Source organism: Camelus ferus, chromosome 23, assembly GCF_009834535.1.
Source record: "Camelus ferus isolate YT-003-E chromosome 23, BCGSAC_Cfer_1.0, whole genome shotgun sequence".
Lineage (NCBI taxonomy): Eukaryota > Metazoa > Chordata > Mammalia > Artiodactyla > Camelidae > Camelus > Camelus ferus.
In genome coordinates this window covers 14,841,069-14,857,559 of record NC_045718.1, presented here as the reverse complement: position 1 = coordinate 14,857,559, position 16,491 = coordinate 14,841,069, and the positions used below count along the sequence as shown (strand labels likewise).

At 45.9% G+C, this 16,491-nt stretch overlaps 1 protein-coding gene across 7 annotated transcripts in view; it reads left to right on the top strand.

The window, feature by feature from the left end:
* PLEKHA6 (pleckstrin homology domain containing A6) overlaps positions 1-16,491 on the top strand; it is a 137,149-nt gene that overhangs the window by 75,904 nt on the left and 44,754 nt on the right. Inside the window, exon 1 of one of the 7 annotated variants that reach the window (XM_032466958.1) lies at positions 3,903-4,083. The exons of 4 other annotated variants lie outside the window; for them this stretch is intronic. The gene's annotated coding sequence lies outside the window, so the exon portion shown is untranslated. 2 more of the 7 variants (XM_032466957.1, XM_032466960.1) reach the window with 2 other exon arrangements.

Here is a 16,491-nt window from a genome sequence, read left to right as displayed (position 1 = left end):
AAGAACATCTGCTCAGTGCAGGGTGAGCACCGCGATGCTGGTCCGTGTTCCACTGCTCTGGGAGTGGCGCCAGGGCCAGGGGCAGGCGGGGGCGGCAGCCAGGCTGTGAGCAACTCGCGTGTTAACAGGAAAGAGCCCGGGCTGAGTGAGGTTAAAACTCTGGGTTTAGCCTTGCCGCCCATGTAGGAGGTGGGTTATCTAGTCAGCCTTTACCTCTTTGAGCCTCAGGGATTTTTCTTTGGTAAGATGAGAGTTAATATTTTTCTGCCTACCTCATAGGACCATAAAAGAATCAAGTGAGAATGATGGCTTTGTGAACCATAGAGGTGTTTACTTGATATTTTTCCTTCTGTCGTAAAACAAATAATTATGTTTATAAAGACCATATTCAAGTCTGCCACATTATTTGACCTAAATCTGGGAAAGGAGTCCGGGCTGATTCAGGGCCCAAGTCGATCCCTATTTTTAACCAGCAGGTCACTAGAAAAAGCTGGAATCCCCACCTACTCCCCCACCCCCACCCCCATTTGCCTACATTCCTTCACAGTATAAAACATAATGGGTGAGGCCCAGGACTGGGTGTTGGTCTGTTTTTTTATAAATGTCTCAACTGAAGACTTTTCTTTTTTATAGCTTTATAGAGGTATAACTGATTTATGATAAACTGCATATATTTAAAAGGTAAAATCTGATGTGTTTTCGAAACCATAACTACAGTTAAGATAACGCACACATATCCATCACCCTCCAAAGTTTCTTCCTGCCTCTTTGAAATCCTTCCATCTACCCCATCCCCATACAACTTCTGATCTGCTTTCTGTCACTGTAAATTAGTTTACATTTGTTAGGGTTTTGTGTAATGGAATCATACAGTCTACATTTTTTATTTGTGTGGGAGTGAGTCTGTCTTCTTTCACTCAACACAATTATTTTGAGATGCATCCAAGTCATAATGTATATCAATGATTCATTTCTTTTTATTGCTGAGTCATATTGCATTGCGTGAATGCAACACGAATGGTATTCACCTGCTCATGGACATTTGGGTTTGTTGCAGTTTGCAGCTCTTATAAACAAGCTGCTACAAACATTTGTGTACCTGTCTTTGAGTGGACATGTTCTTTCATTTCTTTCAAGTAAATACCTAAGAATCAATGGGTTGTACGTTAAACTGTATGGAAAAGTTTGGCAGTTCCTTAAAAAGTTAAACAAACGGGACATACCATTTACAGTCTCATCGGTGGGGTATGAATTCCAGTTCATCTACATTTTGGTCAACATTTGGTATGATTAGTCTTAATTTTAGCAATTCTGGTGGGTGTGTATTGTGTTATCCATTCTGGATTCAATTTGCATTTCCCTAGTGACTAATGCTGAGCATGTTTTCATGTACTTTATTTGACATCATATATCCTCTTTGGTGGAGTGTCTGTTTAAATCTTTTCCTCACGTTTTTTAAAATTTGTATTGTTTACCATCTTAATATTTAGTTTTAAGAGTTCTTTCTATATTCCAGACAAACGATGTCACCTACCTGTTTTGCAAATATTTTCCCTCAGTTTATGGCGGATCTTTTCATTTTTATAACAACATCTTTTGAAGAGCAACATTTTTTTTTAAATTTCAGTGAAGTTCAGTTTATTGATATTTTGTTTAAAGTTGGTGGGTTTTGTGTCTTATTTAAGAAATTTGCCAAAGCAGAAATCACTAACATTTTTCCCCTATGTTTTCTTCTAGAAATCTTACAGTTTTAGCTCTTACATTTTAGGTAACGTTTTAACGGTAGGGTCAAGGGTTCTGTTTTGCTTTTGGTATGTGGATCTATAGTTTTTCTCGTACCATGTACTGAAAAGGCTGAATTGCCTTTATACCTTTGTGGAAAAGCAGCTAACCATATCTGCAAGGGTTTATTATTCGTAGACTCTGACTTCTGCACCATTTTTCTATACATATATCTTAATTCCAACACCACATTGCCTTGATTATTGTAGATTTATAGTCCTGAAGTCAGATAGTCTAAGGCTTCTAATTTTATTCTTCTTTTTTAATTTTTTGTGCTATTATAGGTTCTTTTAATTTCTATATGAATTTCAGAATCAGTTTGTCAGCTTTTACAAAGAAACTATTGGGATTGTGTTAAATCTATAGAAAAATAGGGGAGAATTGATATCTTAACAATACTGAGTTTTCTTTGCCATGCTAACAGTGTATCTCCTTTTATTTAGATTTTATTTATTTTCTCTCAGCAATGTTTTATAGTTTTCAGTGTATAGGTCTGGCACATCTTTTGTCAGATTTATTCCTAAATATTTCATATTTTCTTAGCCTATTGTAAGCAGGGGTTTTAAAATTTCAATCTTTCATTGTTTGCTGTTAGTATATATACAACTGATTTTTCTATGTTGGCTTTGTATCCTAAGCCCCTCCCACAACTTCTAAAGCTCACAGAGCAGGAACCTGGAAATACTAAGGTGCAGGCGTTTGCACGATACGATGAGCATTTAAAACAGCAGGTTCCTCGCTTTAATTGTTTATAATAAATCATTCTGTAGCAGCCCTGCAGCCGGCTGTGGCTGTAAAGGGCATGAGAGGAGGAAGTGGTATGGTGAACCTGACCCTCCATAGGCAGCGCACCCCTAGATTTCTGGGGTACTCTTGAGGATGAATGGAGCAGGTGGGAATGCAGTGCAGCCCCTTTAAGAGACCAGGGCCAACCAGCCATCCGGGGCCGCTGGGAAGGCAGCCCAGGAGATAAGATAAGCAGCCCTCCCCCCACCCCGGGCTGTTTTAAGCCAGGGTCTTGAGCCACAGTAACTGGACCACTGACAGACAAACAGGAACCAGGGGTGATGAGAGAAGGTGCAGCTACTGGACCCAGGCTGGCGAGAATGGAGCAGCCAGACCACCCACTGGAGCCTAAAAGGAGAAGAGGGCATTAACTGTGGGTGTGGAGAGAGAGGGCACTTGCGTTCTCCTGTGTATCCCATCATGTTTACGATCGTGGTTTTTAAACCCTGCTAGACTGCACTTCAAGGCTTTATGTATAGTAAATGTACCATAAATATGTTTATTGGCTCTGTATGTTCCCTCTCCTGACATCTGTATGCTCTAGTGAGACACAGAGATGCTCTGTGAGAGGGTTTGGAGGCTACCTGATTTCTTGCTCAAACTAGAAAATTCCTGGCAGGGATTTACTCTGAGAAGCCTGGAGTTGCTCATTTGCACATATCTGCATAGATTTGCATGTGTCCTACATGGAGATACTTTTATGATGGATTTAGATTTCCCAGAATCGGCTGCCTATTTTTAAACTGATAAAGAGGTGATTTGTCTCTACTGGTTCCTGCCCACCTTGGTGTCTGCATCCTCCAAAGATGCAAAAATGAGTTGTGCCACTTTGAAATAGAAGGAAGACCCCCAGTGCCACAGTTTGTGCAGACACGAGCGATCCTTTGCCTGTCAAGGGGTTTTCCTTCTTCGTTTCTATTACAAGTCCTAGCTCCAAACTCCTGGGTGAGTCAGGGAATTATTGAGGCAAAGAAACCCTCTAGCTAAACAGCCGGGAGCTGAAGTTGCATAGAAGCCTTCCAGGATTGCGCTCTGTACCTGGACAGAGAGGCTCGAGGCGCTTCCACTGACCTGAAGACCCGCCTTCCCGCTGCTCCCGGCCCAGGGCTAGGGATGCTACGACTACCTTTGTCTGTTCTCCCTCCTCCAGGAATAAATAAAAATATCTTCCCCTCCCCCAGATCCCAGCTCCTCTATTGGCCTGCTAGGCAAATATTTCATAATGTGGGCTCATCCAATTGGGCCCTGTGCCAGAGCCGGGCGCCTCAGGTTGCCAGTGTGCTCCAATCAGGCGGGGCGGCCTGGGTGGGACTAGCGGGCTCCTGTTCCCACATGGGCAGCAGCGGCATTACTCAGGTGGATGGCATCAAGGTGGGAGCTGCTGCTTTCCCAGGGCTGGGAAGAGGCAACAGGGCTGTCCAGCAGCCAGCCAGCCAGCTGGAGGCAGCCAGCACGAGGGGGTTAAGGCCAGTCAGCACGTGTGGCTGTTAATGATTGCTACCCACCAGGGACCTGGTGAGTGTTAAAGGAAAACCTTTTCCCTGTTGCTGAGTGTGAAGGGAGTGAAGGCAAGAGCAGAGGAGACCGCAGAGAAGAGCGGTGAGTGAGTGGTTCCCTGTCGGCTGTGTGTGTGTCTGGGGGGGCTCTGGAACAGGTAAGGGGACACAGACACTCCTGCTCATCAGCTGGGGTGGGCTTTTGTTACAGCAGGGCACAGATTCTCAGCTTGGGGCCAGATTTCCGTACCACTCCTATTTATTAGAAGGGCATCTTCAGGATCGTCTTAGTCCAAAGGGGTGAACTATTTGGCACAGAAGCCGGAAATACAAACCATTGTTTGTCCTGATGCGGAGACAATGGTTCTGTGAGGCCACCCCGCACACAAAGCTGGAGCCCTGCTCCTGTCCCTCCCAGAGCCATTGTCTCCGGAGAGGGCTCGGGCGCTCTGGGCAGAAGCGCCATCGGCCTCTTCATAGCGATTTCCTGGGACGGCCCGAGGAAGGCAGAGAGCGCACAGCCACAGGGGACCGGAGGGCTGTGTCCTGCCTTTCATCCTCTTTACTTAAAGTCAGGTGTGGAGAGGCTGGGGGGCAAGGGGTGGGGGTGGAGCAGACAGTTGGCAGGGGACTCAACTCTTTAGAAGACAAAGTTTGTCATTTGGGAGCAAAACAAATCCAGGAAGAGAGAGAACCAGTTAGATGTCTGTTGTCCCCTTTCCTTCAACTGCCCGTTCAGGACCCTCATTCCCTCTGAGCATCTGTGCTCTTGGACCCGGGCACTTTCTCATGACAGATCAGACTCGCACAGGGCGTGTGGACAAGAGTTTCTTGGCTTTGTTAGAGGAGGTGAATAAGACGGACTTTTCTCAGCTGAGTGTGTGCGTGTGTGCGTGTGTGTGTGCGTGTGTGTGTGTGTACTCATGGGTGCACAAAAAAATGAAAGCCTGATTTGTCTTCCAAAGCAGAAATGTTGACTTTACCCCCTCCTAGCTGGGAGCCCTTTTGTCCCCCTGCCTCCTTCTTGGGAGGAAAAGTTCGATGACATAATGGTAATGTTAGGCGGCCCTGGAGGGGCCCGTCGGGTAGGAACCCAGTGCTTCCCGTGCCAGTCTTGAAGGCAGGTTTGGGAGATAAGGCAGACCCACCCCCGTGGCTTTGGGCTGTGGTTCTTCCTCCCGCTAAGCTGCCCACAGGCCAACGGAAACCAGGCACGATAAGGGGGAGGTGCCAGCCACTGGCCCCAGCAGGGCAGGAGCAGAAGCAGCCACATTTCTGGGCACATGAGCCAAGGGAGAGGGGGAAGTGAGCCTGGGAGAGGCGCAGGGCCGCTTTTCATGTTCCACCTTGTATGAGGAGACAGCACAGAAGTGACTGGCCTCCGTCCTCACGCTCCTGGGGGAAGCAGCACAGGGGAACTGGGAGGGAAGCCCGCGCAGCCGCCCTGCATCCTCAGGAGGGCTCGGTTTAATGCTCTCCCGTCGCCATACTGAACTTCTTAATTTTTGAACAAGGGGCCCTGCGTTTTTATTTTGCACCGGCCCCTGCAAATTTTACAGCCAGCGCTGTTCCCAGGCCAGCCACAAGCTGCAGCAGCAGGATGGTGTTCATGGGCTCCAGGAGGCGCAGGCAGACTCACCTGTTACTCAGGTGTCACTTACCATGACTGGCTCTGTCCTGGCTGGAACCAGCGTGGCATCCCTCTCCCTTTCTTCCTCTCAGCTCTCCTCCCAAAGCTTCTGTTCCTCCTTGTCACAGCGGCCCTGCCTAGTCTTCCTTCATGGCTACTGCGTGGCAGGGGGAGGGAGAGGGGGCAGTGGTGTCCCTTACCCGCTCACCCCCTCCTCCCCCTTGCCCCTTCGTCCCAGGCCCCTCCTTCTCTTATCTGAGCCCCAGGCGGGGTCTAGGGCTGGGATCGCCTCTTCTGTTCCTCTGAGGTCTCCTTCCCGCCCCTCTCTAAGCCACGGTTATCGGTGGGCACACTCCGGCACCTGCTTCATATGCTTTTTGTTTAGGACGAGACTGTATCTCTGTGATTACCACAGACTCCAGGCTGGGTGGGGACAGGAGAGGTGCAAGGGAAGGAAGACTCACGAGCCTGCGGTCCTCAGTGGCAGCTCCTCCGTCTCTTCCCTCTCTGTGCTGGCTCCTCCGGCTCTGGACCAAAGGACCCTGCAGACCAGGCAGATGACTTCTCTCCCCTTCCTCCTCCAACCTCACCGGAAGTTGGCCGATCTGAGAAGGAAAAGGAGGCAGGAGGGAGGAACAGTTTCCCTGGTCTTTCCCCCTTTCCAGCCTCCTTCAAATCACTCTGTAACTTCTCCCAAGTGCCTCCCCCAGGGTCTGACCCCAGTAGGGTTGTTAGTAACAATATTTTCAAATCCTGGAGGGGAGTCTTAATGCATATACTTTAAAATGATGGCTTATCCAAATTAATTTTGATTGGACTTTGGAATGTATTGTTTGATTGTATTTATTTTTTAATTAATTTCTTGGGGGGGGGCAGAAGTAATTAGGTTTATTTGTTTGCTTGTTCATTTATTTATTTAAATAGAAGCACTAGGGATTGAACCCAGGACCTCTGGCATGCTAAGCACACACTCTACCACTGAGCTATTCCCTCCCTGATTTTAGATTTTTAACTTTTTGTTATTGTTGTTGGTAGCAGATTTCCTCTCTCTCTCTTCTTCTTTTTTTTTCGGTTTAGCTGAGGACTATAGGAGAACTTGCATTCCCTGAGGACACTGAGCACATATTAGCTGGTGGAAGAAGAAACTGGCTTGGAGTTAAGTGTTTCACAGAATCCAAAAATACTAGAACTAGAAGGTGGCTGAGGGGGCATCTTGCCCAGCGCTGCCTGACGGAACCGCGGTGGAACGAGCTTCAGCTGTCTTGTCCAGTACGGTATCCACTAGCCAGGGTGGCTGTTGAGCCACAGCAAATGTGCCTAGCATGACTGAGGAGCTGAAATGTTCATCTTATTTAATTTTAATTAATTAAAATGTAAATGGCCATATAGGTCTAGTGGCTACTAAATTGGATGGTACAGATATGGGATACTGGGCTCCTTGTTTTATTTTATTCCTTTATCTTATTAATAATTATAACAGCCACTAACTGAGCAACTATTATGTGCCAAGCATGCTTCTAGGTGCTTTAAATATGTGATCTTCTTTAATCTTCCCAGCAATTCTGGTATTACTCCATGGTACAAATGAGGAAACTGAGGCCCAGAAAAGTAAAGAGCTCAGTACTGGTCAGCCGCCGCCATGCACCAGCCATTCTTTGTTTTCATGTGACAGCTCTTTTCAAAAGTTCTCCAAGTCCTTTCCCTTCCAGATCTCACTGTTCCTCTCCGGGATGTCAGGGGGCTCACGATGATTGCCCTCAGCCCACAGAAGGGGAGGCAGCAGTGACTCTCCATAGGCACAGCTTTTTTCTGGCTGGTTCCACTGGTGGCCCTCGTCCCTAGGATCTTTTTGGATCTTCCCGATAGCAGACAGCAATCCAGGGAGAGTCTTCCACCCTCTGGGCCTTTAGCAAGAGCCCAGAATACATGGGAAGTTCCAGATTCCTCACTCCTGGCAGGAGGAGGTATTCAAAATTCCCCACAACCCACAACCCACCCGTGTCCCCACTTGCCCGTTACTGCCAGTCTAGGAGAGGTGAGCAGCTGACCCATCTGGGGGTCGGGTGAAGGGCAGTGCTCATGCTAGAGCTTTGCTGCCATCCCACGTGGCTTGGCACCCTCACCCCGTGCAGCCCTGCGAGGTGGGGGCCTCCATCCTCCCGAAGCAGTCCCTAGGCTCTTGCCCTCCCCCTGCCATTGATTTGTTGCCCTCTGCTCCCCCAGACAAAGCCTCTGCTCAGTAGAATCTTATCAGAGTCCGGCTGGCCAGTAGGGAGGGGGAGGGAGAGGAGGGGCCAGAGCAGATGGAACCCACTCTTCAGATCCCCTGGCGAGAGGATTTGAGCCTGAGCTCTGCTGCCTTTCGCTCACAATTCAACATCCCAGAGCAGAGTAGCACACGTCCCCTCCTCCCACTCCGTCAGACAGCCACTCGGTTCCTGTGCGTGGCCAGGGCACAGAGACAAAGAAAGCCTAGGCTGTAGGCAGTTTGTATGTGGCTGTCCCTCCACACCTCTGCACCTAGGCAGGTGCTGCCAGACTAACATTTTTGGGTGCCCTTCACTCAACATCACACGCAGTCCCCAGACCTATAACCCACAAGGGTTAGCAGTGAAGGGCTTTGTGGCTTTCATCCCTGTGTTCTTGCAATAGGCCTTGTGGAGCTGGGGGCTCCCTCCTGAATCGGGGGGCTCTCCCTCTTCTCTCCTGGAGACGAGGCGCTCAGGTTGGAGAGGTAGCAGGGACTGGGGACAACCAGGGAGATGGGAACTTTGTCTTGTCTCTCCTGTCACCATAGCTGGGGCGATGGACCTCAGGCCTCCGGCTCTGGAATGGGCCTTACCTTCCTCCCGGTGTGAGGACCAGACACCGCATGAGTTTAACGATTTCTCTGTATTCTACCCTCTTCAAGCATCGTCCCCTCTTCCTCTGCTGTCTAGTCTGGTGGGAAATTTGTGTTGTCTCCTAACCAGGTCATCTCTTATTACCATTGTTTCATTCTTAAAACAAGGAAACTGAGGCACGAAACAGCTTGACCCTCACCGATTGCTGGATGGGGCACCAAGAAGGCATTGGTAGCTTTTGAGGGTGTGGAAGGAGGGGCGTTGGCCCAGCTGCAGTATTTTCCAAATACTTTGTAAAGTTCCTCCCCCTGGGTGGGTGGGGGGGTGACTGCTCTCTGTGGGACGCCAGGACCAAATCTGCTGAGCTAGGATGAGGAGGGCTGGTTCCATGACCGTCCATAGGCCCAGAAGCAGCCAGCTGGGCTGCCTCAGTCTCTGAAGGGTCCGGCTCAAAGCTGCAGGGAGGAGGGGTAATTAATGTTTGCCCTGCCCGTTACCCCTTGGGACTTTTTCCAGGCTGCTGACTGTCCGGAGAAGGAATCTTGGAGGCTGAGGGGAGGGGACAGGAGCCCTTCTTCCTCTGCTTCTGTCTGGCTTAGCTGGAGCCCACTCAGGGGAAGGTCGAGTGAGGAAAATGTGGAGCTGGAGCCCAGGCAGCTCCTTTTTTCCTCCTCTCACTTCCTTTCCCCCTTTGCAAGGAACCGCGCACAAACACACGCGGACAGGGAACATGAGGAGCCCTGGGGGGCCGAGATGCCCCCATTCTCCAAGTCGGGTCAGGGTGTGATGGGGAAGAGGCCTCCCATCCTGCCTATGACGGCTCTGCCCCCAGAGTCACAGTTCTGAACACCTGGAAGGGCCATCGGTGTTCAGACAGTTAAGGAAGGGCCATCCCGGCAATGACATTCAGTCCTTTATCAACCAAGGGACGCTGGCCTGGAGTCCTGGGCGGCTCTGTGGTGTCTCCGGGTCACAGAGAGCAGGGAGGGCCCTGCGCAGGCGGGAGGCGGGGTGGGGCACTCGGGGGGCTGGCGGAGTAGCTCTCTACCTACCAATAGGGAAGGATTTCAGTGTTTTAATAACTGGCGTGGTTTATGTGAATACCCACCCTGCTTATCTTCGTTTTCAGAAGACAAATGGACTTTTTTAAAACTGAAGTATAATTGATTTAAAATGTTGTGTTGGTTTCTGGGGAACAGCATAGTGATTCAGTTGTACACACACACTCACATATATACGTATATATATATTTTTTCTCCTTATAAGTTATTACAAGCTGTTAAATATAGTTCCCTGGGCTGTACAGTAGGACCTTGTTGTTTATCTGTTCTCTATGTAGTAGTGTGTATCTGCTAATCTCAAACTCCTAATTTATCCCTTCCCCTCGCGTCCCCTCTGGTAACTATAAGTTAGCTTTCTATGTCTGTGAGTCTGTTTCTGTTTTGTAAACAAGATTTTTGTGTCGTTTTTTTTTTAGATTCCACATATAAGTGATATCATTGTCTTTCCTTGTCTGACTTACTTCACTTAGTGTGATAATCTCTAGGTCCATTCATTTTGCTGCATATGACATTATTTCATTCTTTTTTTAATTGAAGTATAGTCGATTTACAATGTGTTCATTTCTGGTGCACAGCAAAGCGATTCAGTACATATGTATGTGTGTATATATATATATTCCTTCTCAAATTCTTTTTCAGTATAGGTTATTACAAGGCATTGAATATAGTTCCCCATGCTGTACAGTAGGACCTTGTTGTTTATCTTTTTTATATGTAGTAGTTAGTATCTGCAAATCCAGAATGCCCGAATTATCCCTCCTCACCCCCTTTCCTTTCTCCCCTAGTAACCATAAGTTTTTTCTCTGTCTGAGTCTGTTTCTGTTTTATAAACAAGTTCATTTGTGCCATTTTTTTTCAGATTCCACATATAAATGATATCATATGATACTTATCTTTCTCTGACTTACTTCACTTAGTATGATAATCACTAGGTCCATCCATATTGCTGCAAATGGCATTATTTTATTCTTTTTTATAGCTGAGTAGTATTCCATTGTGTGTGTGTGTGTGTGTATGTATGTATGTATGTATATGTGTGTATGTGTATATATATATATATATATATATATATATATATATATATATATATATATACCACTTCTTCTTTATCCAGTGCTCTGTTGATGGACATTTAGGTTGCTTCCATATCTTGGCTATTGTAAATAGTGCTGCTATGAACATTGGGGTGCATGTATCTTTTCAAATTAGAATTTCCTTAGGATATATGCCCAGGAGTGGGATTGCTGGATCATATGGTAAGTTTACTTTTAGTCTTTTGAGGAATCTCCATACTGTTTTCCATAATGGCTGCACCAAACTACACTCCCACCAACAGTGTAGGAGGGTCCCCTTTTCTCTACACCCTCTCCAGCATTTACCGTTTGTGGACTATTTAATGATGGCCATTCTGACTGGTGTGAGGTGATACCTCATTGTAGTTTTGATTTGTATTTCTATCATAATTAGTGATATGGAGCATTTTTTCACGTGCCTATTGGTCATTTTTACATCTTCATTGGAGAAATGTTTGTTTAGGTCTTCTGCCCATTTTTTTAAATTGAATTGTTTATTTTGCTAAACAGTTGTATGAGCTGTTTATATATTCTGGAAATTAAGCCCTCATCAGCTGCATCATTTGCAAATATTTTCTCCCATTCTGTAGGTTGTCTTTTTGTTTTTGTTTATAATTTCCTTTGCTGTGCAAAAGCTTATAAGTTTAATTAGGTCCCATTTGTTTATTTTTGCTTTTATTTCTATTGCCTGGGTAGACTGCTCTAGGAGAACATTGCTATGATTTATGTCAGAGAATGTTTTGCCTATATTCTCTTCTAGGAGATTTATGGTGTCTTGTCTTATGTTTAAATCTTTAAGTCATTTTGAGTTTATTTTTGTGTGTGGTGTGAGGGAGTGTTCTAACTTCACTGATTTACATGTGGCTGTCCAGCTTTCCCAACATCGCTTGTCAAAGAGACTGTCTTTTCCCCATTGTCTATTCTTGCATTCTTGTATAATCTTGTTGAAGATTAGCTGACTGTAAGTGTGTGGGTTTATTTCTGGGCTGCCTATTCTGTTCCATTGATCCATATGTCTGTTTTTGTTCCAATACCATGCTGTTTTGATGACATAGCTCTGTAGTATTGTATGAAATCTGGGAGGGTTATTCCTCTAGCTTTGTTCTTTTTCTTCAGTATTGCTTTGGCAATTCTGGGTCTTTTGTGATTCCATATAAATTTTAGGATTATTTGTTATAGCTCTGTGAAAAATGTCCTGGGTAATTTGATAGAGATCTCATTGAATCCATAGATTGCTTTGGGTAGTATGGCCATTTTAACAATATTAATTCTTCCAATCCAAGAGCATGAGATATCTTTACATTTCTTTAAATCATTTTTAATTTCCTTAATCATTGTTTTGTAGTTCTCTGTGTGTAAGTCTTTCACCTCCTTGGTCAGGTTTATTCCTAAGTATTTTATTTTTTGATGCGATTTTAAAAGGGATTTTTAAAAAAATTTCCTTTTCTGATATTTCATTTTCAGTGTAAAGAAATGCAACTGATTTCTGTATGTTAATCTTGCATCCTGCTACCTTGCTGAATTTGTTTGTCAACTCTAGTAGTTTTTGTATGGAGTCTTTAGGGTTTTCTATATATAGTTTCATGTCGTTTGCATAGAGTGACACTTTTATCTCTTCTCTTCCAGTTTGGATCCCTTTTATTTCTTTTTCTTGTCTGATTGTTATGGCTTGGACTTCCAATACTATGTTGAGTAGAAGTGGTGGGAGTGGGCATCCTTGTCTTATTCCACATTTTGGTGGGAAAGCATTCAAATTTTTACCATTGAGTATTATGTTGGCTATGGGTTTGTCATAAATAGCTTTTATTGTGTTGAGATATGTTCCTTCTATACCCAGTTTGGTAAGAATATTTAATCATGAATGGATGTTGAATTTTATCAAGTGCTTTTTCTGCATGTATTGAGATGATCATGTGATTTTTGTCCTTTCCTTTGTTGATGTGATGCGTCATAATGATTGATTCACTTATGCTGAGCCATCTTTGTTATCCTGGGATGAATCTGACTTGATCATAGTGTATAATCTGTTTTATGTGTTGTTGGATTCGGTTTGCTAATATTTTGTTGAGAATTTTTGCATCTATGTTCATCAAAGATACTGGCTTGTACTTTTCTTTTTTGGTAATTTCTTTGTCTGGTTTTGGCATCAGGGTGATGGTGGCTTCACAGAATGAGCTTGGGAGGGTTCCCTCCTCGTCAGTCTTTTGGAAGAGTTTGAGAGGGATCAGTATAACTGCTTCTTTGTATGTTGGGTAGACTTCCCCAGTAAAGCCGTTTGGTTCTGGACTTTTGTTTGTAGGGAGTTTTTTGGGTTTTTTTTTTTTTTTGTTATTGTTACAGATTCTATTTCACTTCTAGTAACCAGTCTGTTCAAGTTATCTATTTCTTTTCTTTTCCCTCCTTTTTCAGTTTTATTAAATAGAATCATTACAGTTCAACTGCACATACACATTATCTATTTCTTCTTGATTCAGTGTTGGTGGACTGACAAATGGAATTCTATAAAGTAAAGCAATCACTTTGAAGATAAGAGAATCCAAGTTAGGGTAGAAGATCAGCATGAGGATTCCCCACGAATTTCCCCGGAGGGGTATGTATGTTCCCCTCCACCCCATACACACACACCCACAGACATACACACAAATGTACACATGTAGACACATGCATACACACCCATAGACACATATACATGTGCACACACAGACACACACAGACACACACACACACAATGTAGCTTTGCCCTCATAAATAGTGTACAAGGCCCTCCTACCCTTGTCCTGCAGTCAGAGGCTTTACTTTTTCCTATTTTTGGAATAAAAGGAATGTCCAGGCCCAGGGCAGGGCTAGGTGATTATACAGTGAGAGACTGGGGGTGGGCACCCACATATGATGGAAGGGAGGAAACCTGGGTCTGGACCCCTGATTTGTAATTTCCATTCCTTGGCTGCTGAGCCAGCTTTTCTGCTTTCTCCCCGAGGTGGGGGCCGAGCTCAGGGTGAAATTCCCCGCAGTGTTCCTTGACTGGTCCTCATAGAGGCGCTCTGACCCTCTGGGGCAGGGAGGGGGTTGTGAGGGTAGGCAGAGGTAAGCTGGAAAGGGGGCAGCCCAGGTCTTATCTCCTAGACACTCAGCCCGGTAGCCAGCATTTTCAGATGTTCTAAACTGCTTGGGGAAATACGCTCTCTCATTGCCATTTTGGAAAATGCTGTGTAGGAGGAGGGATGCAGCAAGGGCAGGGAGGAGAGAAGAGAGCACGTGTGAGGGCAAGGCTGACAGCTGTGTCCGCAGAGCCTGCAGCACTGGTACCTCCATCTGCCGCCAGCACACGGGAAGGAGACCGTGTCCTGTCGAGGGGCTCTTCCCCCTTACAAATACCTAGAGGTGCCTCTAAGCCTGACCCCCTCCGGCCTCTTTGTGTGGTTGCAACAGGCAGGAGAACAGAAGGATTCTGGTGGGAAGAACCCAGTTAGGGAAGTGTATCTTTTCCCTTGAGTGATGGGAGGAGCCTCAGGAATCAGTCCTATCAGGATGGTTGGAAATGTAAACTGAGTTGGTTTTAATTGGGACAGAAAGGTGGAGCACATAAAGCTCCTTGAAAATAATGATGGGATCCAGAGGGGAGGTGGAGAGCGGGAGCCAAAACTTTCCCCACCTTCCCCTCCTTTGTTGGCAGCAGGAATCCTCCCTGTAGTGTAGACAGTCTCAGCTTGGAATTTGCAAGCGGGAGGCAGGTTGCGGGGATGGAAGTGGGAGGGATGGACCATAGGCAGCCCTCCATCCCACTCAGTCTTCTCTCTACCTAATGAGCTGTGATGCCACAAGCCAAAGCGTTGTCTGGCTAGGCTCATTCTCTGTTGGCTGATTCTTGGGAGCTATGGGGATGAAGCAGCTTGGTGTACTGTAGATAACCAACAGGGGCCCAGGGTGGATGGAGATGAATGTATCTCTCTCGTTGTTCAATATTTATCTCCGTGGAAGCTCTGGGCATCCAGCCTGGGTGTGTGTATGTGCACGTGTGTGCACGCGTGTGCAAACATTCATGCCTGCAAAGGGTCAGGAAGACCCAGGTTGATTTTGTTGCGAGGATGTTTGGAGATGAATCAGGACACAGTTCGCTCTGTAGTGAGGCTGTCCCTAGTGCCTGTCCTTAGAGGCTACAATGTCTCTTGAACTGTAGAAAATCCCTAACTAGATGGAGGGACAAATGCTTAGAAAATGGAGCGCATCTAGCTGTTTTCTTTATAATTTATTGTTTTGGGCACCTCTGGAACGCCAGTCCCCGCATGCCCAGCCCCTGTGCCATCCATAGCCACGTTACGCCTGAGATTTTGTGCTTTTTCTAGCTTTGACACCTGGCATATTTCTTGGTTTGTTTTTAAGCAAAATGATCAGGATGATCATAGCCATTATCTCTTGTGCATAAAACATTTCGCGTTTGAAAGTTTACATCTATTATTGCATAGAATTAGAAGGTACCTCATTTGCACATGAGAAAACTAAGGGCCAAAGAATTCAGGTCACATTGGACCTTGGACTGAAAACCTGGTCCTGCCAAATTCTCTTTCCATGGATGGCACTGCCATTGGGACCACCTTCGTAGGTACAGTGGATGAGGTGACTACCTAGTGGGCAGCCTGGGAGTTTATAGATGCTCCTGCCTCCATTGCAAAATCTCCGTTACTGCTTGAGGTTCTCCCCTCCCTTGGGTGGAATCTGAGAGGTCCATTTGGACGTGGATTCATAATCATTTGCCCTTGAGAAACGGAGGCCTTTGACATCCCAAAAGAAAGGGAAGAGGAGAGAAAAAATTGATCACCTGTCCCTATTTCCCTTTTTTTTTTAATGTTCCACACCTGGTAAGTTCTTCTCGATGTCTAACCTAATGAAAACCCGTCATCTGTGCAGTTTAGTAGCAAAGGAAAAGCACTCCAGCCAGGCATTCTGTGTGCTCACTTAATCCTGAGGATTTCAGAGCTCTCAGCAAGCATGGGAAACCCTTGAGCCTTCAACCCCTCCTCCCTCACGCTATCTTCACCAGGCATGGGAGATGTAATTTAACTTGCAAGTTAAGCAAAGGCTGTGGGAGGCCCCTGAGCTCAACTTGAAGGGAAAGAGGATATTTTTGCCATCTACAGGAAGAAAACTCATTTCCCAGTGCACCTCTGCCCCTTCCTCCTGTGCAGATGAGCTTAATTTTCTTCCCCTCCTAATGAAGATGGATCAAAGCCAAGCTATATATTCAAGGGGGAGCCAGGCAGGGGAGCTGAGTGAAGGGGTGAGGGGGCAGAAACAGAGCTGCTTTCATGGAGAGGAAGTAATTACTTTTAAGAGAGAGCAGAGATAGGGAAGCCCTTGGTAATAGAATGTCAAGCTCCAAAGGTAGGTGGCTAGAAACTAAATCAGATCACAGGGACTTTCTTTTGTTCGTTCATTCATTCATTCATTCATTCATTCACCAAATATCTATTGGGCGCCTACTGTGCACAGGCAGAGGTCCTAAGCAGGCATCAGGAGAGGGCCCAGCTCTCCATAACCATAGCAGGGCTCTAGTAGCTGGATTAGGGACAGGGAGAGGTAGGATCTGGAAGGTTCAAGCCTCTTGTCACCAGGATAAAGCATCTGCAGAAGTACCACTAAATAGCTGAACATATTGACCTTTTGGATTTAGGATCCGTTGCTTAAAAATCAGCAGCTGTTGACCCCCAGCTATATTTGACCAGTTTGTCTCATCATGGGTTAAATAAAAATGTTGTCCTTTACGAGTCACTCATTGCATTTTTCTCTGACTGAGTTCTGTCCTCAACCTCAAAAATCAGATTA